Below are 25,546 nucleotides of genomic sequence, written 5' to 3' on the forward strand. Positions count from 1 at the left end.
AGTCCTACTGCCAGTTTCTGGAAGACACCTTCTTCAAGCAGTGGTACAGGAAAAAGTCTGCATCCTTCAAGAAAAACATGATTTTCATGCAGGACAATGCTCCATCACACGCGTCCAAGTACTCCACAGCGTGGCTGGCAAGAAAGGGTATAAAAGAAGAAAATCTAATGACATGGCCTCCTTGTTCACCTGATCTGAACCCCATTGAGAACCTGTGGTCCATCATCAAATGTGAGATTTACAAGGAAGGAAAACAGTACACCTCTCTGAACAGTGTCTGGGAGGCTGTGGTTGCTGCTGCACGCAATGTTGATGGTGAACAGATCAAAGCACTGACAGAATCCATGGATGGCAGGCTTTTGAGTGTCCTTGCAAAGAAAGGTGGCTATATTGGTCACTGATTTGTTTTTGTTTTGTTTTTGAATGTCAGAAATGTATATTTGTGAATGTTGAGATGTTATATTGGTTTCACTGGTAAAAATAAATAATTGAAATGGGTATATATTTGTTTTTTGTTAAGTTGCATAATAATTATGCACAGTAATAGTCACCTGCACACACAAATATCCCCCTAAAATAGCTAAAACTAAAAACAAACTAAAAACTACTTCCAAAAATATTCAGCTTTGATATTAATGAGTTTTTTGGGTTCATTGAGAACATGGTTGTTGTTCAATAATAAAATTAATCCTCAAAAATACAACTTGCCTAATAATTCTGCACTCCCTGTAGATAGATAAACAGCTTTCAAGATAAAAAGAGCTCAAGTGAAGAGCTTTAGATAATCTGACCAATAGAGAGGGAAAAAAATAATATTGTTTATGCATGATGTGTGAAAGGACAGAAAGTTAGTTTATGAGGGGGTTGTGTGTGTCTGTAAGTATGTAAGTATGCATGTGCTAAGTAAGTAATGTAGGTCTAGATTGCGAGTAGTGCGTTAACAGTTAACATGGGTATGTCAAGTTAAAAGTAAATGTGTTTGCTTCAGCCTAATAGAATTTAATGTACACTGGGTTAACGCAACTTCAGAGTTCTGGTTAATTGTTATGCAAGGCAAAACAGTTGCACAAAACACATCAAAATAACTTGTACAGTACAGTTACACTCATAAAAGCACTGTCTAATAAAATCATTGCGATACATACATAGAGATACATACATATACATGTCTAAATATGTGTGTGTGTGTGTATGTATGTGTGTGTGTATATGTATATATATATATATATATATATATATATATATATATATATATATATATATATATATATATATATACAGTATATATATACTGTATATATATATATATATAATCAAAGAGTAAGGGCCAGCACTCAGGAATGCTACAACTAATACCCAGGGTGCTTCCAAGTAAAATAATAAATATTTGATAAAGGATGCACTCTCCAGGCTTTTCAATTGTGCCCTTTTATATTGGTTACATGGTCTGACGAAGAAGATAAAACCCTGAAACGTAACCAATAAAAAAAGGTTATGATTGAAAAGCCTGGAGAGTGCATCCTTTATCAACTATATATATATATATATATATATATATATATATATATATTAGATGTGTGTACAAATGTTTTTATATGTGTATATATGTATTTACAGACATATATACACATATAAACATATTTATTTATACATATATATGATTATTTGAGCACTTTGCAGTCAATTAGCTAAAACATGTAAAATCATAATTATGCAATATTCATATTTGATAAAGTGTTTAATTGTGTATGTCCTGTAAATATTCATATAGGGGAATATGTTCTAAGTATTTTTAAATAAATATACATACAGTGCCCTTCACTAATATTGGCACCCTTGGTAAATATCAGCAAAGAAGGCTGTGAAAAATTGTCTTTATTGTTTAACCTTTTGTTCTTTTGTTAAAAAAGTACACACAAATACTCTGCTCTCATGGATTTCAAACAATTGCACAGGTTTATACAAAAAAATAATCTTTGTTAAATATATGTTTGCCACAATTATTGGCAATCTTTAAAACAATACTTTGTGCTACCTCCCTTTTCCAAGATAACAGCTCTGAGCCTTCTGCTATAATGCCCAATGAGGTTGGAGAATACATGGCAAGGGATCTGAGACCATTCCTCTATACAGAATCTCTCCAAATTTGATCCCTCAAATATTGAGGCCGACACTTGTGGACTCTCCTCTTAAGTTGCCATGGACTTTATAGTTGATTTACCCTCTGTTCAAGGCTATACTTCAGTTTTAGTGGTAGTAGATCACTATTCTAAAATGGCCCATTTTGTTGCCACCAAGGGTGTGCCCAATTCAGATCACACAGCTACCATTTTTCTACAAAGAGATTTTCCGGCTGCATGGTTTACCAGAGACTATAGTGTCTGATGGGGCCCCTAATTCACTTCTAAATTCTGGACAGCCTTTTGCAAAGCACTGCGTATTCAGCAGGCCCTATCAACTGCTTTCCATCCCCAAACAGATGGCCAAACTGAATGCACAAATCAAACTCTGGAGCAATATATCAGATAATATACTACCATGTTTCAAGACGACTGGGCTCAAAACCTTGCTTTGGCTGAATTTGCCTATAATAATCACGTTCGTATGTCTATGTCCATTACTCCTTTCCTTTGTAATTGTGGGTACCATCCAACCATGTTACCTGGCACCCCTCGCCAAATATTAGTTTTTGCTGCTGATCGACAGTTACAAAAGGCTCACAATACTTTCTCTGTAATAAAGAAGCAATTATTGGAGGCTCAACGTCAATATAAACATTATGCTGACAAAAAGAGACGTCCTACTCCTGCTTATCAAGTTGGAGACAAAGTATATTTATCCACTGCTCATCTTCGACTTGCTCTTCCTTCCAAGAAATTAGGCCCTCGCATCATTGGATCTTTCACCATTGAAAAAATATATATCTCCAGTTACAAATTGTCTCCAGTTGTTATCTTCCAATCACATCCATCCAGTTTTTCCTGCATTGCCTGACCCCTTTCCATCTTTCAAGCCACTAACTCCAGGGCCTGTGATGCTGGATGGATCAGAAGAATATGAGGTTGAAGAAATCCTGAATGCCAGACATTGTAGAGAAAGACTTGAGTACCTTATCCATTGGAAGGGATATGGTCCTGATGAGAGAAGTTGGGTACCAGCATAATAAGTGCATGCTCCTGCACATATCAGATACTTAAAAAGGAAACATCCTAAGCATCCTGTTCTCAGCCATTCACAGAGGTTATGCCTAAGGAGGGGCACTGGAAGAATACTTACCAGAGGGACACAGTCTCAGAGAATGCATAAAGTGCTGCTCTCCTTCTCAGCATCCCTCCACATCTGTCTTTAGCTGTGGCTGCAGCTCACTAGGCGTGTGCAGACACGCACTGCCTACATTTAATGGGGTCATGTCCAAATTATAGGAACTCCCATCTGGAGGACTCAGGTGTGGGAGTTCCTATAAAATCTCACCAAGCCCATCACTCTGGGCTGAGTTATTGCATTACCTACCTTGCTCGCCTTGCTTCTGTGACCAAAGCATACTTAATTTCTGTGAATGCTCACCTTGCTCCTGAGACCTAAGAGTATCTACTTAATTCCTGTGTATGCTCACCTTGCTCCTGAGACCTAAGAGTATTTACCAGATTCCTGTATATGCTCACCTGCTCTGAGACCAAAGCATTACTTACCTAAAACTTGTGTATGCACACCTTGCTCCAGAGACCAAAGCATACTTACCTGTTACCTGTGTATGCTCATCTTTCTCCTGAGACCATGCATACTTACCTGATACCTGTGTATGCTAACCTTGATCCTTAGAACAAGGCATGCTTACCTTGCTACCTGCGCATACTCATCTTGTTCAGACACCAAGCATACTTACCTTGCACCTGTGTATGTTCACCTTGCTCCAGAGACCAAGCATACTTACCATGTACCTGTGTATGCTCACCCTGCTCCAGACACCACATACATTTGCCTTATACCTGTGTATGCTCACCTTGTTCCAGAGACCAAGCATACATATCTTGCACCTATGTATGCTCACCTAGTTCCTGAATGCCAAGCTAAATAACCTGATCCCAGTGTATGTTCTTCATGTTCCTAAAGCTGTACCTATCTGGTGTTCTGTGACAGTCTTAACAACAGTACCCACTGGGTATCCTGTGCCTGCTGAGAAACCTGTGTCTACCATACCAGTGGCCACCTTTCTCTAACCAGCTGTGCCTGCTGTACCTATCTGGTATCCTGTTACAGTATCACTAACAGTACCCGCTGGGTATCCTGTGCCTGATGAGAAACCTGTGTCTACCATACATGACAGCCTTCCTAAAACCAGCTGTGCCTGCTGTACTAAACTGGTATCCTGTGAGGGTCTCAACAACAGTGCCCACTGGGTATCCTGGGCCTATTGAGAAACCTTTGTCTATCTTACCAGTGACAGACTTCTTCAAACCAGTTGCACCAATCATGTATTCTGTGTCAATCACATCCTTTACTGTGCAATCCAAGCTTCAGTCTTTATTGGACTTAGTTGTTGAACTTAGTTGAACTTGATGTTTCTGTGATCTTCAAGCTGAACCCTCTCACACACTCTCATACAACACACACATACACCCACTAATACAACACAAACATACACACCACACATACTCTCATACAACACACACATACTCTCATATAACACACACCACACACTCTCATACAACACAAACATACACCCACTAATTCAACACAGACATACACACCACACACACTTTCATACAACACACACACATACTCTCATATAACACACACCACACACTCTCATAGAACTCACACACCACACACTCTCATACAACACACACACATACACCCACTAATACAACACAGACATACATACCACACACACTCTCATACAACACACACACATACTCTCATATAACACATACCACACACTTTCATACAAAACACACAAACACCACACACACTTTCCAACAACACACAAATCACAACCCAGTTAACATAGTGTTGCAACCCAGTAATGGGTCCCGACTTGTGGCTTTAAGAACATTGTTTTGACTAGCTCCTAAGTCCAAAAACTACAAAGTTGCAGAGCATTTAATGTGAATCTGAATGTTGCTTATTTTTTTACCATAGTGCCTGACAAGATTTTTTTGCTTGCAAAACCAGAAGAGAAGAGTTTGTAAACTGGCTGAAAAATTATGATTAAAGTGTTTTTAAAATATTTATAGTTCCATTTTTCCCCAGCTCCATAAATTGGGCCTGAATATCTCAAATTCCTGTGATATGCAATGCAAATTTTCACTAATGTTCCTTCATTTCACAATTTTTTTGTAAATAATACAGTTTATTTAAAACAAAATAGGATGAGTTAGGATGATTATGTTGCATAGTTCTAGGGACCAGCATGGCTCCATGTACTAAGCTGTCTGCGAGGTCTTCGTGACTATTTCCGTCTAAATTTCTGTGTGCGGATCAATAACCGTATGTACTATGCCCCGAATTCATTAAAAAAATTACATTTACAAGTGTTGAGCGAACTTGTCCGCAACTCTTATATTCTAGTCTTTTTTGTAGCTAGAAAACACTCGCTCGACATAAATCTCGACAAAACAGTAATTACTAAACTATCTATTTATACGCTCGTGACTTTGTCCGCACCTACCTTGTGAAAAATCCCTCGCCAGCTTATAGGTGGCGAGCACCATAATAAACAATAGGGTTTATAAGATATACGCCTACAACTGATATAAAAGAGGGACAATACACTTGAATCTTTACTCACTGTTGATCCTGCTAGCCATGGAGACACTTCTTCAATTGTATATTCTTCGTCTGATGCAAATCAGGGGTAGAAGGCAAATTCGTGAACCTGATGCCATAGAAAATGTGGTTAGAAGAAGGAGATTGCGGGTACAGCGCGTATTCCTTCCTCTGGATCCTTTAGATGTCCTTACCGATAGAGAAGTAATGTTGTTATATCTTTTCTTTATCTGGTCAACGTCCTTTTTTCCAGGTCCCTGAGCACTGACAGCATCGATGATACGAGTCCAGATACTCTTTTTTCGGTGACTGGAAGTTTGCTTCACACGACAACCGAATAAATAGTCATAAGAGTCGAGAACCATTTCAACAAGAACCAGGTTCTGCTGGTGTGAGAAGAGTGGATTTTTGGATTTGTTTGTCTGTGAATCCAATCCAGAAGTTGCCATACTTAATTTATAAATAAAAAAAATATAGGCTTGAAAAGCTTCAGGTTCGGAAATTATCAAGTTTGACAAAATAGATAAATTGGACTTTATATAGTGCTGCAATAAGTTCCCGTGACAAATGTGACGTTTCTGACATCTACAGTCACGTGGGACAAACATGACTGACAAGTTGTAAGAAAATAATAGTACATTCGCAACTAGCGAGGCGTCAGATGTATAAATCATTTGCCTGCGCTCGATGCGGATTAGACGCAAGATTTTTTATGTTGTTTTTTAGTACATATGGAAGGCGGGCAGCATCTCGCTAGCTGCAAGTTTGAGCGAGTCGACCAGACACGTTGTCGGCGAGAAAATTAACGCTTTAGTACATGGAGCCCACAGTATTTAAAACCAACCTAGTTTCCTCCATAAAAGTTGAGTTATTTGCATTATATATAGCCTAGGTTAATAGTTCATGTTAAGGAAGTCTATTTGCTTATATAACAAGGAATGTTTTCTGTATGCTTTGAACACAAAGGGCTAGATTTATCATAGCTGAGGCATACAGGGGCACGTATATGCGCCCCTGTACCAGTGACGTGCAGTGATAGGAGGCAGGGGAGGCAGTGCCAGTGTCAAATCATAAAAATAAGTTTTTAATAATGAATAATACGTTTTTAATAATTAATAATAGTAATAAAAAAAAGTTGGCTGGCGTTGTGTTCCATTAGTTAACCTCGCCCCCCCATGTACCGACCCCCCCTCGCCGGCGCCACCATAGCGATTCATCCATGGCATGTTGCGCAATCATGGAGAGGCAGTGAGCTGTTCAGCTGCCCTCCATTGATTGCGCAACATGGATGCTTGTCTTTGGTTTACTACTTGTAAGCCAGCGCCACCCAGTGGTAGCACTTGCGGCCCATACTAAGCTCCAATAGAGGTAGCTCTCCAAGTCGCCTCTATGATGGAGCTGAACAAATCAACCAATCAGCGATGCTGGAGTAGGAGTGCACGTCATCACGACGTGCACGTCTTCTCTCTTGTCGGAGGATGCATGGACTTGAGTGACGAGTCGGACTGGCGGGAAGGGAGCTGCTGCCGACTGAGCTCATGTGTGACTGTCAGACTGCTTGCCACTTCCGAGTTGGGTCCAGACACAGCCGAGCTGCCAAGGAGAGAAGAAGAGGAGCTGCTGCTGAGCTGCCTAGTGCTACTGCCCTGGAGGACGTGCTTATTAGGGTACTTATTATGATTATTTTTTCTTTGCATGCTGGATCCCCCTCCTGTCATTAAGCAACTGGCAAACTGTTACTGAACTGTGCGCATTAACTAACTTCATTGCATATACTTGAGCCTGAGGTAGGCTGAGGGCGCACTCCCACAGACCACAGCACAATCGGAATTAAAAAGAACTAAACTCATAGTTCTACCAAGCAGGCAGGGTTATCAGATCCACTGAGTGGATCTGATCACCCTGCCTGGTAGAACTATGAGCCCTCCTCTCCCTCACAGATCTCCTCTTCCTTATACAGCCCTTATTACCTTCACAAAGCCTCCTCCCCCCCTCTCAGCCTCATTCACGGCCGCACACATAGTTCCATATTCGGCCTCTTCACCCTCACACAGCTCCTTAATAATGAAGCTACCCCAATCCTGGATTCCACTCTGTACTCGTTGTGAGTTATCAGCTGCGTGTGACACTAGAGCCTGATGTGTGTGTGCGAGATGAGGAGGGTTATGTGTGAGTCAGGATTGGGGTAGCTTCATTATTAAAGAGCTATGTGAGGGTGAAGAGGCCAAATATGGAACTATGTGTGCGGCCGTGAATGAGGCTGAGAGGGGGGGAGGAGGCTGTGTGAAGGTAATAAGGGCTGTATAAGGAAGAGGAGATCTGCGAGGGAGAGGAGGGCTCAGAGTGTAAAGGGGGTCTCTGTGTGAGGGAGAGGGATGTCAATAGGGTAAAAAGAGGACTGTGTGAATGTAAAGGATGATAAGAAGATGGGTATAAGGCTGTGTGATGGATGGGAGGGTGACATTGTGAGCTATTATGGGACATGTGAGTTAGGGGCTGTGATTGAAAGAGGAGGCAGCGCAACAGCTAATGAGAGCCACCTGTAAAGCAGGTGAGAAGGGGGCTGAATGAGGGAGATGTGAGAGGGTGAGGAGGGGGCTGTATGACTAAATTGGTGGTGAGAAGGGGGCTTTGTGAGGAAGAGGGGAGCTGAGAGGTTGAGAAGGAGGCCTTGTGAGAGAACGGGGAGGTGAGAGGGTAAGAAGGGTGCTTTTTTTAGCGAGATTGTGAGAAAGGGGCTTTGTAAGGAAAAGGGACTGTATGAGGGAGAGAGGGGCCTGAGAGAGTATGGAAGAGTCTGAAAGGGTGAGATGGGAGCTTTATGAGTAATATGGGGACTTAGAGGGTGAGAAGGTAGCTTTAAAGGAGTTGTAAGAGGCTGAAGATGATCTGTATATGAGTTTGAGGAGGGGGCTGTATAATTAAGAATGAGGCTTGAGGGTGCAGAGGGAGCTGTAAAAGGGAGAGGGGGTGACAGTGAGGAGGGACTCTGTCAGGGAGATGGGTGTGAGAGGGTGAAAAGGGGGCTTTGTAAGGTAGAGGGGGACTGAGAGAGTATAAAAGGTGCTGGAAGTGTGAGAAGGGGACTTTATTAAGAATATGGGAACTGAGAGGGTGAGAAGGGGACTTTAAGGTAGAGGGGTGGAAAGAGTGAGGAGTAGGCTAGGAGTGTGACAGAGAGAGAGTGTGACTGAGAGAGAGAGAGTGTGACAGAGAAAGAGTGTGACTGAGAGAGAGAGTGTGACTGAGAGAGTGTGACTGAGAGAGAGAGTGTGACTGAGAGAGAGAGAGAAAGTGACTGAGAGAGAGAGAGAGTGACAGAGAGAGAGAGTGTGACTGAGAGAGAGTGTGACTGAGAGAGAGAGAGAGTGTGTGACTGAGAGAGAGAGAGTGTGACTGAGAGAGAGAGAGTGTGACTGAGAGAGAGTGTGACAGAGAGAGTGTGACTGAGAGAGAGAGAGTGTGTGTGACAGAGAGAGAGAGAGTGTGTGACAGAGAGAGAGAGAGAGTGTGTGACAGAGAGAGAGAGAGTGTGACTGAGAGAGAGAGAGTGTGTGACTGAGAGAGAGAGAGTGTGACAGAGAGAGAGAGAGTGTGACAGAGAGAGAGAGTGTGACTGAGAGAGAGAGAGTGTGACTGAGAGAGAGAGTGTGTGACAGAGAGAGAGAGAGAGTGTGACAGAGAGAGAGAGTGTGACTGAGAGAGAGAGTGTGACAGAGAGAGAGTGTGAATGAGAGAGAAAGAGAGTGTGACTGAGAGAGTGTGACAGAGAGTGAGAGAGTGTGACTGAGAGAGTGTGTGACTGAGAGAGAGAAAGTGTGACTGAGAGAGAGAGTGTGACTGAGAGAGAGAGTGTGACTGAGAGAGAGAGTGTGTGTGACTGAGAGAGAGAGTGTGTGACTGAGAGAGAGAGAGAGTGTGACTGAGAGAGAGAGAGTGTGACTGAGAGAGAGTGTGACTGAGAGAGAGAGAGTGTGTGACTGAGAGAGAGAGTGTGTGACTGAGAGAGAGAGAGTGTGTGACAGAGATATATAGTGTAACTGAGAGAGAGAGTGTGTGTGACTGAGAGAGAGAGAGTGTGTGACTGAGAGAGAGAGAGAGAGAGAGAGAGAGAGAGAGAGAGAGAGTGTGTGTGACTGAGAGAGAGAGAGAGTGTGTGACTGAGAGAGAGAGAGTGTGTGACTGAGAGAGAGAGAGTGTGTGACTGAGAGAGAGAGTGTGTGACTGAGAGAGTGTGACAGAGAGAGAGTGTATAAGAGAGAGAGAGATAGAGTGTGTGTGTGTGTGTTTGTGTGTATGTATATATATATATATATATATATAAATAATATGTATGTGTGTATGTTTCTCGGGCATATCAAAGACACTGCCTCACCCGCCTCTGACCTCACCGCACGTCACTGCCCTGTACGCCTCAGCTCGCCTGTGGCAGGGCGAAATTACCCGTAGGTAATCAACATTGCACACAAGCGCAATTTTGCGCTCGCTTGCAATCCCACCCCCTGCCCGCGCACAGCCAATCACGCGTGGGCAGGAGCTGTCAATCTCCTCGGGCGAGATTGAATTTCGCCACCTTAGAGGTGGTGAAGAGCGTAAGGAAGCAGCGGTCTGGTGACCGCTGCATGATAAATCACGGTGAGCAAGTTCTTGTGAGAACTTTCTGCCGTAGGGGCTTGATAAATCTAGCACAAAGGGCTAGATTATAAGTGACTTTTGCACACAAGCAATATTGTTTTTCATTTTTGCCTTTTTGCATGCATCAGAAATAGCGTTCATATTACAAGTTGAAAATGCATTTGCTCAAGCGCAATTCACAGTTTGCAAACTCGCATAGGGAAGTGAGTTAAAAAAAAGTTGCATAAAACAAAACATAAATACATTTAAAAAAATAGTTACACTCATACAAACACTATCTAATAAAAATTATTTTTAAAAAGTTATAAGGGCTCAAAGATATATTTTAAAGTGTTTGACAAAAAAGGACTCTAACATCTACTGTATATACATGTCTAAATATGTGTACGTATGGCTATATATATATATATATATATATATATATATATATATATATATATATATATATACTGTATGTATATATATATATGTGTGTGTGTGTGTGTACAGCTGAATTTATGTATTTATTTGTGTATATGTGTATATACACACATATAAGCACATATATACATATGTATATACAGACAGTGGGGCCATTTGCAGTCAGATACCTGAAAACATGAAAAATCATATTTTTTTATCTTTAATATTTAATAATGTGTTTAACTGTGTATATACTGTAAATATTTTACATTCCAATGTTCTTCACATAGGGGAATATATATCTATATATGTATATACCTTTACCTGTATATATTCATATAGATATACAGGTATAGATATATATTTTCAAAATAAAAATCATATATATAGAAATATATATTTAAAAATAAACAGAACATTTTCTTCTATGTGAAGAACATTGGGGTGCAAAACATGTGAATCCTGATTCAGGTTAAGCACTGCAGGTCTAACGCGGTGTCGGGTTAGCGATCTTGAAGACAGTTATCTTACGGCACATTACATAAATATTAAAATAATGTAAAAAATAATAATTATTTATAATTATTAAAGAGGTTCTAAAAAAATTCTAAAAATTACATATGTACTAATGATTTTTTAGAACCTCTTTAATCATTTTTAAAAATTATTATTAATATTTTTTAACTCATTTTTATATCAAGGGGTTGATTTATGAAGCAGCGGATGCTGCTTCCGACCCACTCTGCTTCAGTTCGGCCTAAAGCGGAAGTTAAGAAGCAGCGGTCCTAAGACCGCTGCTCCTTAACTCGTCCGCCACCTCTGAGGTGGTGGACAGCAATCAGCCCGATCGAATACGATTGTGTTGATTGACACCCCCTGCTAGCGGCCAATTGGCCGCGAATCTGCAAGGGGCGGCATTGTACCAGCAGTTCACAAGAACTACTGGTGCAATGATAAATGCCGACAGCGTATGCTGTCGGCATTTATCGATGTGCGGCGGACATGATACTCTACATCATATCATGTCCGTCTGCACAATAATAAATTGACCCCTTAATATCTACATAACGCTCCTTAAGATAACTGTCTTTAAGTGCGCTAACCCGATACATTGTTAGACCTACAGCATTAAACCCCGAATTGCGATTCGCATATTGTACATTGCAATGTTCATTACATAGAAATAAATGTAATATTTATATTTCTGTATATATCTATACCTATAAATCTGTATAAATATGTACAGGAATAGGTATATATACAGATGTATATAGAAATATATATTTAAATATAGATATTACATATATTTCAATGTGAAGAACATTGGAATGTACAATATTAATAGCTCAGGTTGGGTAAGCGCACAATTATATGTGTTCGTTTTTTTTCAGTTTGCACGCTCCATTTATGTCGATGGGGAGAATGCTTCCATGTGGTTGCGATATCTTTGCGCAAGTCGAGTATTACTCATGTGTAAACTTTTTACTTTCAACTTGTAATACAAGAGCTACCCAACGAGCGCAAAAAGTTTACTTCTAGCAAAGTTAACACTTAAGTGGGAGTGCTAAATAGTCGTCGCCCCCCCCCCCACACACACACACACACACACACAATTGTAATCTAGACCAAAATCTCTAAGGGATGTAGTTTGTAAAGATAGCTAATTGTTGAACATATTTGATCTGTGTCTGAGACAAACCAAGTGCATAATTCATTGTGTGAAAGATTGGCTGATTGGAACAGCTAATAGGATTTTAGCAGCTCTAATCCTATTGGCTGATTGAAATCTTTCAGCCAATAGGAATGCAAGGGATGCCAATGTGGATGACATCACTTGCATTGAAGTTCCAGTGTACGGCGGAGACCGTATGTAATGCTCGTGGGATATTCCTCTATCAGACCGAACTCGGCCAGTAGTCTTGTTATCCCGGCGTCGAGCCGGAAAGATAGGGAATATCCCAGAGCAGAGAATATTAGACAAATGAGGAGAGCGGCACTCACCACAGGCAGGACAGCACAAGGCAAATTGCGAGAATGGTCAGGCAGGCAGGATTCGGCAACAGTAAAACAGTCCAAGGACAAACCAGTAAAAGGGTCAGGCAGGCAAGGTTTGGAAACAATAAATCAGTCCAGCAATTCAGGGGTTAACCAGGTAGCGAAGTGAGACAGGCAGGGTTCAGCATAAATATATCAGACAGTAATGCAGGGGTTAACCAGATAGCGTAGTGAGACAGGCAGGGTTCAGCAAAAATATATAATGGTCCAGCAAATGATATGTCATTCCCAGGAGTACAAGAAGTAGCACCTATACTTGGGCAGTGACAGATCGCTTGCTGCCTGTTTAAATAAGCAGAGGATTGGCGCCACAGGACCGACCGGCATCAGGAGCGTGCGGCGATGATGTCATCACTGCACACATCCAGAGCCAACACAGCCCTAGGCAACGAGCAAGAGGGAGATGCCGCGACCCTAGCAACAGCGTGGCGTGACACCGTATAAAGAGGATGCTCTGCGCCGGATGTCTTCAGGATGGACCCGCTCCGCACCGGATGGATGAAGATAGAAGACTTCTTGCCACCTGGATGAGGACTTCGCCGGCTGGATAAAGATGGAAGAGGCCGTCCGGATGAAGACTTCTTGCCGCCTGGATGAGGACTGCGCCAGCTGGATGGATCCATCAAGCGGCACTTGAAGAACTGTAAGTGGATCGTAGGGGGTTAGTGTTAGGTTTTTTTACGGGTTATTTGGGTGGGTTTTATTTTTAGTTTAGGGTCTGGGCATGTAAAAGAGCTAAATGCCATTTTAATGGCAATGCCCATACAAATGCTCTTTTCAGGGCAATGGGGAGCTTAGTTTTTTTTAGATAGTTATTTTATTTGAGCGGGTTGGTTGTGGGGGTAGTGGGTTTTACTGTTGTATTTTTTAAGGGCCATTGGTAGTTTATTGTACGATAGAGTTTTTTTTATTTTGGGGGCGGCTCTTTTATTTTGAAAGGGCTATTAGATTAGGTGCAATTCTTTTTTATTTTTGATAATTTGTTTCTTATTTTTTGTAATTTAGTGTGGGTTTTTTTATGTAATTTAGTTATTTTTATTTTTAGTAATTTTAGTGTTTATTTTTTTTTGTAATGTTAGGTTTTAGTGTAAGGCAGGTTAGGTTTTATTTCACCGGTAAGTTTGTATTTATTTTAACTAGGCAGTTAGTAAATAGTTAATAACTATTTACTAACTAGTCTACCTAGTTAAAATAAATGCAAACTTACTTGTAAAATAAAAATAAAACCTATGCTAGCTACAATATAACTATTAGTTATATAGTAGCTAGCTTAGGTTTTATTTTACAGGTAAGTTTGTATTTAGTTTAAAATAGTTATTATATAGTTAATTACTGTAACTTTAATTTAGCTCTATTTTAATTATGTTAAAGTTAGGGGGTGTTAGGCTTTGGGTTACGTTAGGGTAAGGTTTAGGTTTAGGGGTTAATGGATTTATTTAGTGGTAGTGATGTGGGAGGCCAGAGGTTTAGGGGTTAATAACTTTAATATAGTGGCGGCGACATCGGGAGCGGCGGATTAGGGGTTAATAGTTTTATGTAGGTGGCGGAGATGTTGGGGTGGCAGATTAGGGGTTACTAACTGTATGTAGGTGGCGGTGATGTCAGGGACAGCAGATTAGGGGTTTTTAGACTTGGGGTTTATGTTAGGGTGTTTAAACTTAACTTTTTATTTCCCCATAGACATCAATGGGGCTGCGTTACGGAGCTTTTCATTCCGCAATCGCAGGTGTTAGATTGTTTTTTGCCGGCTGTCCCCATTAATGTCTATGGGGAAATCGTACACAAGCACGTCAAAGCAGCGCTTCTTTTCAGTGCGGTATGGAGCTCAACGCAACCATTTAGCCCGCACAAGCCTGCTTTTTTAAAACTTGTAGTACCAGCTCAATAGGGAGGTGAAATAACGGCACTTTTGTGGCGGTCATTAAAATCCCTATAGCGCTCAAAACTCGTAATCTAGCTGAAAGATAATGCTTTATAAATTAAATAAAATGATCAAAAAGTTAAAAAAAATGTATGTACAGCTCTATTCAGAATCAAGTATATTGTCAAATCCACTTGAAATCGGTTAGAATTCCATTTGAAATACAGGAACCCACCATTAAAAATCAGTCAAAGCACACCAAAAATAAGTTGCATATATTGTCACATTGCATATAACAAGTTTGTTGGTGTTTTCAGGAAACAATATATGCTTTACTAGTTGTATTATAGACATGCTAGGCTAAATTATGAGTGGAGAGCTATCTTAATGTGCGCACGTAAAGGGGCAAATTTGCCTCTCCATGGGTGCAAATTAAATAACCAGCCATTACAAGTAGCTGGTTAATGCTCCCGCGAGCTTGCGGTTTCACTTTGCGGTTATCGCAATTATCTAAGGTCATACCTCTGGTTAATTGAAAAAAAGTTGCCCAAATTGCACCCAAAATAAAGAGGACAGTTATTTAAAATGAAATAAAAATATGAGCATCTTTAATTTTTATTTAAAAAATTGCACAAAGCAGTTATAAAGGTTAGTATGGAAGTTAGATGTGGGGTGTTGGAAAAAAAAGTGCCTTTACAGAGAGGTGAAAGGGGGGGCTGTGTTTTTACTGTAAATATATATGCATATGCTTATATACATATATATTTTCGTGGTAATATGTGTAAAGTATATACACATATAAACACATTAATATATATGTATATATCTCTATACATATATTTTTTATTTTGCTGCCCAACACTCTGTGATTTGCCCCCTGCGCTGCGCTAGGTGGATTGCCGTGTCTCGCGGCATGAAAATGAGGCTCCTATTGGAGCTTATGGAAGCGGGCCCTCGTGTGCTGGTATTACTGAGCGGATGCTCTTGCAAAAGAGCAATATTCTGATCCTCATACAAAAATAACCTATTGATAGATAGGTACACAAAGAGAATGCTAACAGCACATAAGATTGAAGTACCTTTAAAATGTAACCTTTATTAAATTATCTTATTAAAAGACAACTGTAATAAGGAAAAAAGATGCCAAACAATATTAAAAACACTTCTCTGTTGGACAGTCAAAGGTTAATATATCATTAAATGTTTCTGTTGCTGCTATATTATAGCTTGCACATGGGGTTAATGGAGGGGATGTGAGCAAAAAATGTATGATAATTCCTTTTAGTTTCAAAATCAATAGTTGGAACAGTATAATCTGGACCAACGTCTCAAATCTGTATAGTAGCTAGAGCGTTTTAAAATCACTAATGCCTAGATTACGAGTTTTGAGTGCTATAGGGAAATTAATGAACGCAACAAAAGTGGCGTTATTTAATCCCCTATAGCGTTGCCATTACAAGTTTTAAAAAACCCAGCTTGTGCGGGCGATATGGGGTTTTTAAGCTCCATACTGCACCAAAAACAAGCGCTGTTCTAACGTGCTCGTGCACGCTTTCCCTATAGACATCAATGGGGAGAGCGGGTTAGAAAAAAGTCTAACACCTGCGATCGCAGAAAGAAAAGCTCCATAACGCAGCCCCATTTATGTCTATGGGGAAAAAACTACAGTGTAAACCTAACACCCTAACATAAACCCCATGTCTAAACACTCCTAATCTGCTGCCCCTGACATCGCCGACGCCTGCCTACAGTTATTAACCCCTAATCTCTTGTCCCTAATAGTTATATTGTAGCTACCTTAGGATTTATTTTTATTTTACAGGTAAGTTTGTATTTATTTTTACTAGGTAGACTAGTTAGTAAATTGTTATTAACTATTTAATAACTACCTAGTTAAAATAAATACAAATTTACCTGTCAAAGAAAACCTAAGCTCCCTTACACTAAAAACTAACATTACAAAAAGTAAAAAACACTAAAATTACAAAAAATAAAAAACCTACCATTACAAAAAATTAAAAAACTACCATTACAAAAACAAACAAATGAAATTATCCAAAAAAAAATAGAATATTCCTATTCTAATACCCTTTAAATACAAAAAAACACCCCAAAATAAAAAAGACTAATCTAGAATAAACTACCAAGGGCCCTTAAAAGGGCATTTTGGGGGCCCTTAAAAGGGCCTTTTGTAGGGCATTGACCTAAGTTAAACAGCTCGTTTGCTACAAAAAAACAGTCACCCCCTAACAGTAAACAAACCCCCACCCCCCCAAACTACCAAGGGCCCTTAAAAGGGCCTTTTGGGGGGGGGCTTAAAATGGTCTTTTGTAGGGCATTGTCCTAAGTTAAACAGCTGTTTTGCTACAAAAACAAACAAATACCCCCTAACAGTATTACAAACCCCCACGCCCCAAACTACCAAGGGCCCTTAAAAGATCATTTTGTAGGGCATTGCCCTAAGTTAAACAGCTCATTTGCTACAAAAAAACAAACACCCCATTAAAAAATACATCACACAAAATAACAAACAAATTATCAAAAATAATAAAAAATATTCCTATTCTAATACCCATTAAAAAAAAACACCCCAAAATAAAAAAAAAATAATCTAGAATAAACTACCAATGGCCCTTAAAAGGGCCTTTTGTAGGGTATTGCCCAAAATATATCAGCTCTTTTTCTGAAGAAAAAAAAAATACAAATACCCACTAACATTGCAAACCCCCACCGCCCCCAAACCCACAAAATAAAAAAAACTATCTAAAAAACCTAAGCTACCCATTGCCCTGAAAAGGACATTGCTCTTAAAAGGGCATTTAGCTCTTTTGCATGCCCAAACCCTAATCTAAAAATAAAACCCACCCAAAAATCCCTTAAAAAACCTAACACTAACCCCCGATGATCCATGTACAGTTTTTGAAGTCCTGCTTGAACAATCTTCATCCCGGTGAAGTCCTCATCCAGGCGGCGAGAAGTCTTCTACAAGACGGCCTCTTCAATCTTCATCCCGGCGGCAAAGTCCTCATCCAAGCAACGATAATTCTTCATCCAGGCAGCCTCTTCAATCTTCATCCAGTTGGCATCTTCTATCTTGATCACGGCGGTGCGGAGCTGGTCCATCAAGAAGACATCCGGCGTGAAGCATCCTCTTCATACAGTCGCTGCCATACACTGAATCTTCAATGCAAGGTACGTGATCCAAGATGACGTCCCTTGCATTCCTATTGACTGAAAAATTTGGATCAGCCAATAGGAATTAGAGCTGCTAAATACTATTGGCTGTTCAAATCAGCCAATAGGATTTAAGCAGCTCTAATTCTATTGGATGATGAATCAGCCAATAGAATGAGAGCTGCTTAAATCCTATTGGCTGATTTGAACTGGAGGATGCTCCACGCTGGATGTCTTCAGGATGGACCCGCTCCGTGCCGCTGGGATCAAGATAGAAAATGCCATCTGGATGAAGATTGAAGAGGCCACCTGGATGAAGACTTCTCTCCTCTTGGATGAGGACTTCGCCGCCAGGATGAAGATTGAAGAGTCCGTCTGGATGGAGACTTCTCGCCGCCTGGATGAGAGCATCCTCTTCATATGGTCGCTGCCATACACTGAATCTTCAATGCAAGGTACGTGATCCAAGATGGACCCGCTCCGCGCCGCCGGGATCAAGATAGAAGATGCCGTCTGGATGAAGATTGAAGAGGCCACCTGGATGAAGACTTCTCTCCTCTTGGATGAGGACTTCGCCGCCAGGATGAAGATGGAAGAAGCCGTCTGGATGAAGACTTCTCTCTGTCTGGATGAGGACTTCTCTTCCGGGATGAAGATCGTTCAAGCGGGACTTCAAAAACTGTAAGTGGATCGTCGGGGGTTAGTGTTAGGTTTTTTAAGGGTTTTTTGGGTGGGTTTTATTTTTAGATTAGGGTTTGGGCATGTGAAAGAGCTAAATTCCCTTTTAATGGCAATGCCCATCCAAATGGGTACCTTAGGTTTTTTTAGATTTAGGTTTTTTATTTTAGGGGGATGGTTGGGTGGTGGGTTTAAATGTTGGGGGGTCTTTGTATTTTTTTTTTTACAGGTAAAAGAGCTGTTTAACTTAAAGCAATGCCCTACAAAAGGCCCTTTTAAGGGCCGTTGGTAGTTTATTGTAGGCTAGGTTTTTTTTATTTTGGGTGGGCTTTTTTATTTTGATAGAGCTATTAGATTAGGTGTAATTCTTTTTTATATTTGATAATTTCGTTTGTTATTTTCCATAATTTAGTGTTATTTTTTGTAATTTAGTTTTTGTTTTTTTGTAATTAGATACTTTGTAATTTTTAGAGTAGTGTTAGGATTTTTTTAATGTGTATTTTAGTTTTATTTAATTGGTAGTTAGTTTAATTTTAGTTTAATAATTATATTAGTTTAATTGTTATTTTGAACTTATTTTTTTTAATTTGACAGGTAATTTTAAATTTAATTTAGACTAGGGAAATTGTAATTTTAATATAACGTTAGGGGGGTATTAGGTTTAGGGGTTACTAGTTTAAATTAGTTTATTGAGATGTGGGGGATTTCGGTTTAGGGGTTAATAGTTTCATTTATTATATTTCGTTGTGGGGGCTTTCGGTTTAGGGGTTAATAGGTTTATTATAGTGGTGATGGTGTAGGGCTTAATAACTTTAGTATAGTGGGGGAGATGTGGACAGACGGCAGATTAGGGGATTAATAATATTTAAAATAGTGTTTGCAATGCGGGAGGGCGGTGGTTTAGGGGTTAATAACTTTAGTATAGTGGTGACGATGTCAGGGAGAGCGGCGGAATAGGGGTTAATACATTTTCTTAGTGGCGTCGATGTCGAGAGTGGCAGATTAAGGGTTAATAAATTTAATATAGTGTTTGCGATGCGGGAGGGCCTTGGTTTAGGGGTTAATAGGTAGTTTATGGGTGTTTAGTGTACTTTGTAACACTTTAGTTATGAGTTTTATGTTACAGATTTGTAGAGTAACACTCATAACTACTGACTTTAGATGGCATTACGGATCTTGTCGTTTTAGAGTGTAACGCTCGCTTTTTAGCCAGAACGCAAAACTCGTAATACCAGCGCTATGGGAATCCCATTAAAAAACGCCATTTTAATGAGAGCGGTACTGATGTTGCGTTACAGGCTAAAAGGCTTGCAGTACACCTATACCGACGACTCGTAATGGCTGCGGTGCTATTTTAATGCTGAAAATACCATATTTTCAGCATTAAAAGACGAACGGAACAAAGCTTGTAGTCTAGCTATGAGTAATTTACCCACAAAAGCCTCCCTTATAACCCTTACCCATTTTTTCAAATTTTCCCCAAAAGAGACACAGATAAGACTTCATTGTCTCTCTCAGGACCATTTTTTCTAATTACCAATATTGTGTTCTACTTGTAATCTAGGCCCATTGGGGCCGATTTATCAATGTCTGTCCGACATGATATGCTGTAGCATACCCTGTCGGCATTTAACATTGCACAAGAAGCAGTTCCGGTGAACTGCTTGTACAATGCCACCCCCTGCAGATTTGTGGCTAATCGGCCGCTAGGAGGGGGTGTCAATCAACCCGATCATATAGGATCAGGCAAACTGATGTCCGCACCCTCAAAGGCAGCGGACCAGTTAAGTAGCAGCAGTCTTAAGACCGCTGCTTCATAACTGCTGTTTCCAGCGAGCCTGAAGGCTTGCACGGAAACAGGGGCATCAGGGGCCATTTGGCCCTTGATAAATCGGGCACATTGTGTGAAATTGCTGGTCAAATATAAGCAAATCTGTTGTTTTTGTCACTCTCAGGTTAACTTTGCCAAATGACACTACAAGAGTTCCCCATCTGTTAATAGAGAATTCCATTGTAAACAAGGGAGCAAAAAGAGCAAAGATATTTTATGGCACAGATTCTTTGTCTGAGCGCTCTGCCGCAACAATTAAAGGGAACAATTTCACATCATTTCTTTAACTTATATTTTATAACAATTAAATAAAGTGCTTTACAAACCAATATACAAACATTCAATCATTTGTATTTTCTTCAAGCAAATATACAAACGTTAGCTTCATTTTCACACGTAGATCTGAGTTTCCTATTATTAAGTGCAATGCATGTCCATTTGGATGAATTAGAGGAAAAGTTTATTTTAAAAAGAGCATGAATGAATATGCAGATGTCTTAAAGTGTATGTACCAGATTTGTAAATGCATTCAGCATATCTTTTTTTTTTTTCATCTAGATGATAATCTAAATTAAAGATATCTTTGTACACCCTATTACACACTATCTGAATACCCTTCACAAAGGTTCCTCTGCTTAAAGGACATTAGTTAATGTTTTTTAATCTACGCATAAGAAATTTTTATGCAATGTGTATTGTTTTGCAGGCCTGCCAGATACCCCATGAAAAGTTTCTTCAATGTCTTTATCTTACTGCTTTTGCTGAGGTCAATTAGGGATAGACATACAGAAACTCCTGTGTATATCAACCATTCACTGTGCAACACGTAAGAGAGTCAAAAGCCTTATTTATTCTTCAGAAAAGATCAGTCTAAGATTTATTCTAAGCTTTATTCAAAGTTATTTGGTCATCTTAATGTAAAGACATTTTTTAAATCTTAGTTTTAAAAACACAGTCTACTTAATTTTTTTTTAAATATAGATAATGCCTTTACTACCCATTCCCCAGCTTTACATAGCTAGCATTGTTATATTAATATATTTTCTAACCTTTAAAGGGACACTGAACCCAAATTTTTTTCTTTTGTGATTCAGATAGAGCATGACATTTTAAACAACTTTCTAATTTATTCCTATAATCAAATTTTCTTAATTCTCTTGGTATCTTTATTTGAAATGCAAGAATGTAAGTTTAGATGCCAGCCCATTTTTGGTAAACAACCTGGGTTGTTCTTGCTGATTGGTGGATAAATTCATCAACCAATAAAAAAGTGCTGCCCAGAGTACTGAACCAAAAAAAGACACTTAGATGCCTTCTTTATCAAATAAAGATAGCAAGTGAACGAATAAAAATTGATAATAGGAGTAAAATAGAAAGTTGCTTAAAATTGCATGCTCTATCTGAATCACAGAAGAAAATATTTGGGTTCAGTGTCCCTTTAAGTTTGACTGTTTCTAAGCCCCTGCAGGCAGCCCCTTATCTTAGTGCTTTTTACAATCTTGCACTACAGCCAGAAAGGGTTAGTTCATGTGTGCCATAAAGATAACATTGTGCTCACTCCCATGGAGAATGATAATGGGTTCACAAGAACCAGCTCTAATTGGCTAAAATGCAAGATTGTAAAAAGTAAAAAAAAACACTGAGATAAGGGGCAGTCTGTAGAGGCTTAGATACAGGTAATCATAGAGGTAAAATTTATATTAATATAACAGTGCTGGTTATGCAAAACTGGGAAATGGGATTATCTATCTTTTTTAAAAAATAAAAATTTTCAAGCAGTCTGTCCCTTTAAGTTGACACTAAGGGGTTGATTTATCAACCCGTCAATGGGGCAGAAAATATCAATTTCCGCACAAGCCTTCAGGCTCACTGGAAACAAGAGTTAAGAAGCAGCGGTCTTAAAACCACTGCTCCTTAACTCGCCACCTCTGAGGTGGCGGACAGCAATCATCCCAATCACATACGATCGGGATGATTGACACCCCCTGCTAGCGCAGCGGATCATGTCCGCCCCCTTAATGATAATTAGGCCCCTAAGGAAATAATGTGCATACAATGAATAGCAGGAACTGTTTTTTAGTATCATGTACAATATTAAAGACTATTTAAATGCTAATAACACTTTTTTTTTTGTTCAACCACTCAAAAGATACGAAAGTATACAGGTTTTGTACAAGGTTATATATTAGTGTGTTAAAACCCAGTAGGCTAAATTATGACTAGTTGTCCTTGCATCAGTTAGCCAATATTCAGCAACATGGGATACTGTTCACAGTGTTGCTGAACAGTAAAGAATGAACCTTCATAGTTTAGTAAATAAGAACTTTTCTGATTAAAACTTAGTCACCTGAATCCATTCATATATTTTTTTCCCTTTTTGTTATACTAACCTGTCATCTTACTGAGGTGAGCTTCTTGCCCCCTTAAAAGAAAGCGTTAGGTAGTAGGGCACTGATCTATTTTGTGACAATTTGCGTGTGATTGTGTGTATATATATATATATATATATATATATATATAGAGAGAGAGAGAGAGAGAGAGTATATTAGCACAGAGATATATACAGCAGCCAACAAACCATATTTTAACCCTTTGAGTGCTAAGAACTTTCCCACCTGGGTGCTAAGCTGTTTAAAGGGTTTTTTTATTTTTTAACTTATTTTCTTTCCAGAACCCCAAGACTTACACTGTTGGAAAAGTTAGGTGATTACCTTTCCAACGATGGGTCTTGGGGGTCTGTAGCTGCTTAGATGCCTGAGAAACAGGCTTCTAAGCAGCATGCCCCCTTTTCCTATACTTAACATTGTTATGCTTAAATAAAGTTGCGCGGTGACGTCATCACGTCATTGCGTGTGACGTGATTGTGCATAACATGAAGCCCCGGCGATGCCTGTCACTATACAGGCCCGATCGCCGGGGTAGGAGTGGATGGGAGCCCCCAGATCTCCCTCAAGGTGGGAGAGTGCAAGCGACGGCTCTGAGCCGTCGTTAGCACCTGAGTGGGAAACTCTGCGACGGTTCAGAGCTGTCGTTAGCACTGAAAGGGTTAATTAATTGTGCCATAGAAAACATAACCATAGTTTCCATGAACTTTAAATGATCTTATTGGCCTTATTTATTACAAACGTTTGCTCATGCAGTGCTAAATATGGGGAACATTGCGCTACACAACTTGCGATGAAATGCGTACAAGTTTACAACATGTGAAGCTTGTCCTTCTGATCTTTGATATATCTGAATATGAGTTTATGCAGAAGAAGAATAGTTAGGAACTGTAATTACCCTTACCTGGAGTTAGTGAGCAGGGACACTGAAAGTTCCCAGACTGTGTGAATTAGCACAACTGAGTGCTGCCGGCTTTGTGAGTACAGATGTTTATGCACTGAAATTGTTTAGAGCTGAATATTACAGTATTGCACTAGGAGGCAACTTCTGTTTATTTATTTATTTCAGTGTGGAAGTGGAGTCTTTTAGCCCTATGAAGAGCGATCTTAGTGGAACATATGAACTGTTCATAAGAACTCTTTGTACATTAGTTCTTAATTTGTGACTCTTACCTTTGTGAATTAGAATATTATTATAGACTTTTTAGTAATACTGTGCGCCCCCCCTCAGTACTGTGTTTTTTGTGGTTAAATAAGCTTCTCCTACTGGTACTGTTTTCAAAATTAGAATTACAGCTGACAAGAAAAAAATTGTCATTCCGGAAAATAAAATTAAAAAGACATTGTTGACCCTTGACTATCTAGACGTACTCTAGTCTAGACTATATGTAACAGTCTTGTTCTAACCAAATGAATCCTTTATTAAAACTTAGATAATTTATGTCAGGCCATACCTAGGTAGGCTCAGGAGCATGCACATGCCACCCAACCTTGTCCAGTGGCGTTACCACAACCAATTAATTCTAAAAGAAGCAAAGAAATGTATTAAAACTGGAACCCCAGCCAACCGCTGACTTTTTAGTTGTGGTTATATCATATCAACAAAGATAGAGAGGATCATTTACATAAATACTATAAATGATCTTATTCTTATCAAATATAGAATAGAATCATATGTACATTTTTTGGTTTATACAAAACAAATCCTCCAGTAGTGAATTAAAGTTAGACCAATGATAATAAACCAATGATAAGCATTCATAAATAAAAGGTCTCATTATTTTGACCACTTCAGCATCACAAACTCCATTGCTTTGCATGGTTACTGGAGGAATACAGAGTCAAATTTTCAGAGGAATGTATAACCAAGAGAATTGATGTGACAAACATGCTAGATTTATTTGAGGTGATATATAGAGACAATTGTTAATGCTTGCTGTAAGTTCAGCTTTGCAATACTATTTTAACCTATTTACCCATTTTTTTTACTTTTTGTAATAGAGGTTATATTTTTTTTATTTTAGTAGTATACAGGTTTTAGTTGGATAAGAGTGCTAATCATCAGTGTCTGTGCTGATTTATAGTAAATACACTAATGCAACTGAGAGTACACAGAGTGGTTTAGTCTGTGGCTGCAGTGTGGCCAGCTCAAGTGAGAGGGAGAGGTGTACAGGCAGTGCAAGGGAGAATGAGCAGGGCCCAGCCTGTAATAGGAGCTTGTCCAGCATAAGAGAGAAATGTGTTTAAAGCACAGTCTGTTAGTGAGGTTGGGTATGTAAGAGTAAGCAAATAAGAGGGATCCTGTCTGTTACAGGGGCAAGGCCATTGATAATTCGGCCCCAATCACTGCATTCACTATGTCTAGAAAACTGGATCCTTATTAAGTTACGTAAAGGAAACCTCTCTACAGTCTGCTAGAAAGAAAGGTTCCAAACTCCCATAACCAACACTGAAGTACATATAGGCCTCTAGTTATCAAGCCGTCAACAACAAATACGCTGGAATTCCGCAGCATATTTGTGGCGAGGCTGATTCGCCTAAGTTATCAAGCCCTACACACCGGCAAAAGTAGAAAAAGTATAGTGATGTAAGCTTCAATCCGCCGGACTCAGTCCGACACAGATCGATTCTTACGTCACTCCAGATGTTCCGAATGCAAGTTCGGCACAATCTGACTACTTTTGGGAGTTATCAAAAAACTAGCAGGTACGCTCGGCACTTTTCGAGCCCAGCGTACCTGGTTTTCAATCCGCCGCCCTG

This window comes from Bombina bombina, chromosome 6, assembly GCF_027579735.1.
Source record: "Bombina bombina isolate aBomBom1 chromosome 6, aBomBom1.pri, whole genome shotgun sequence".
Taxonomy (NCBI): domain Eukaryota; kingdom Metazoa; phylum Chordata; class Amphibia; order Anura; family Bombinatoridae; genus Bombina; species Bombina bombina.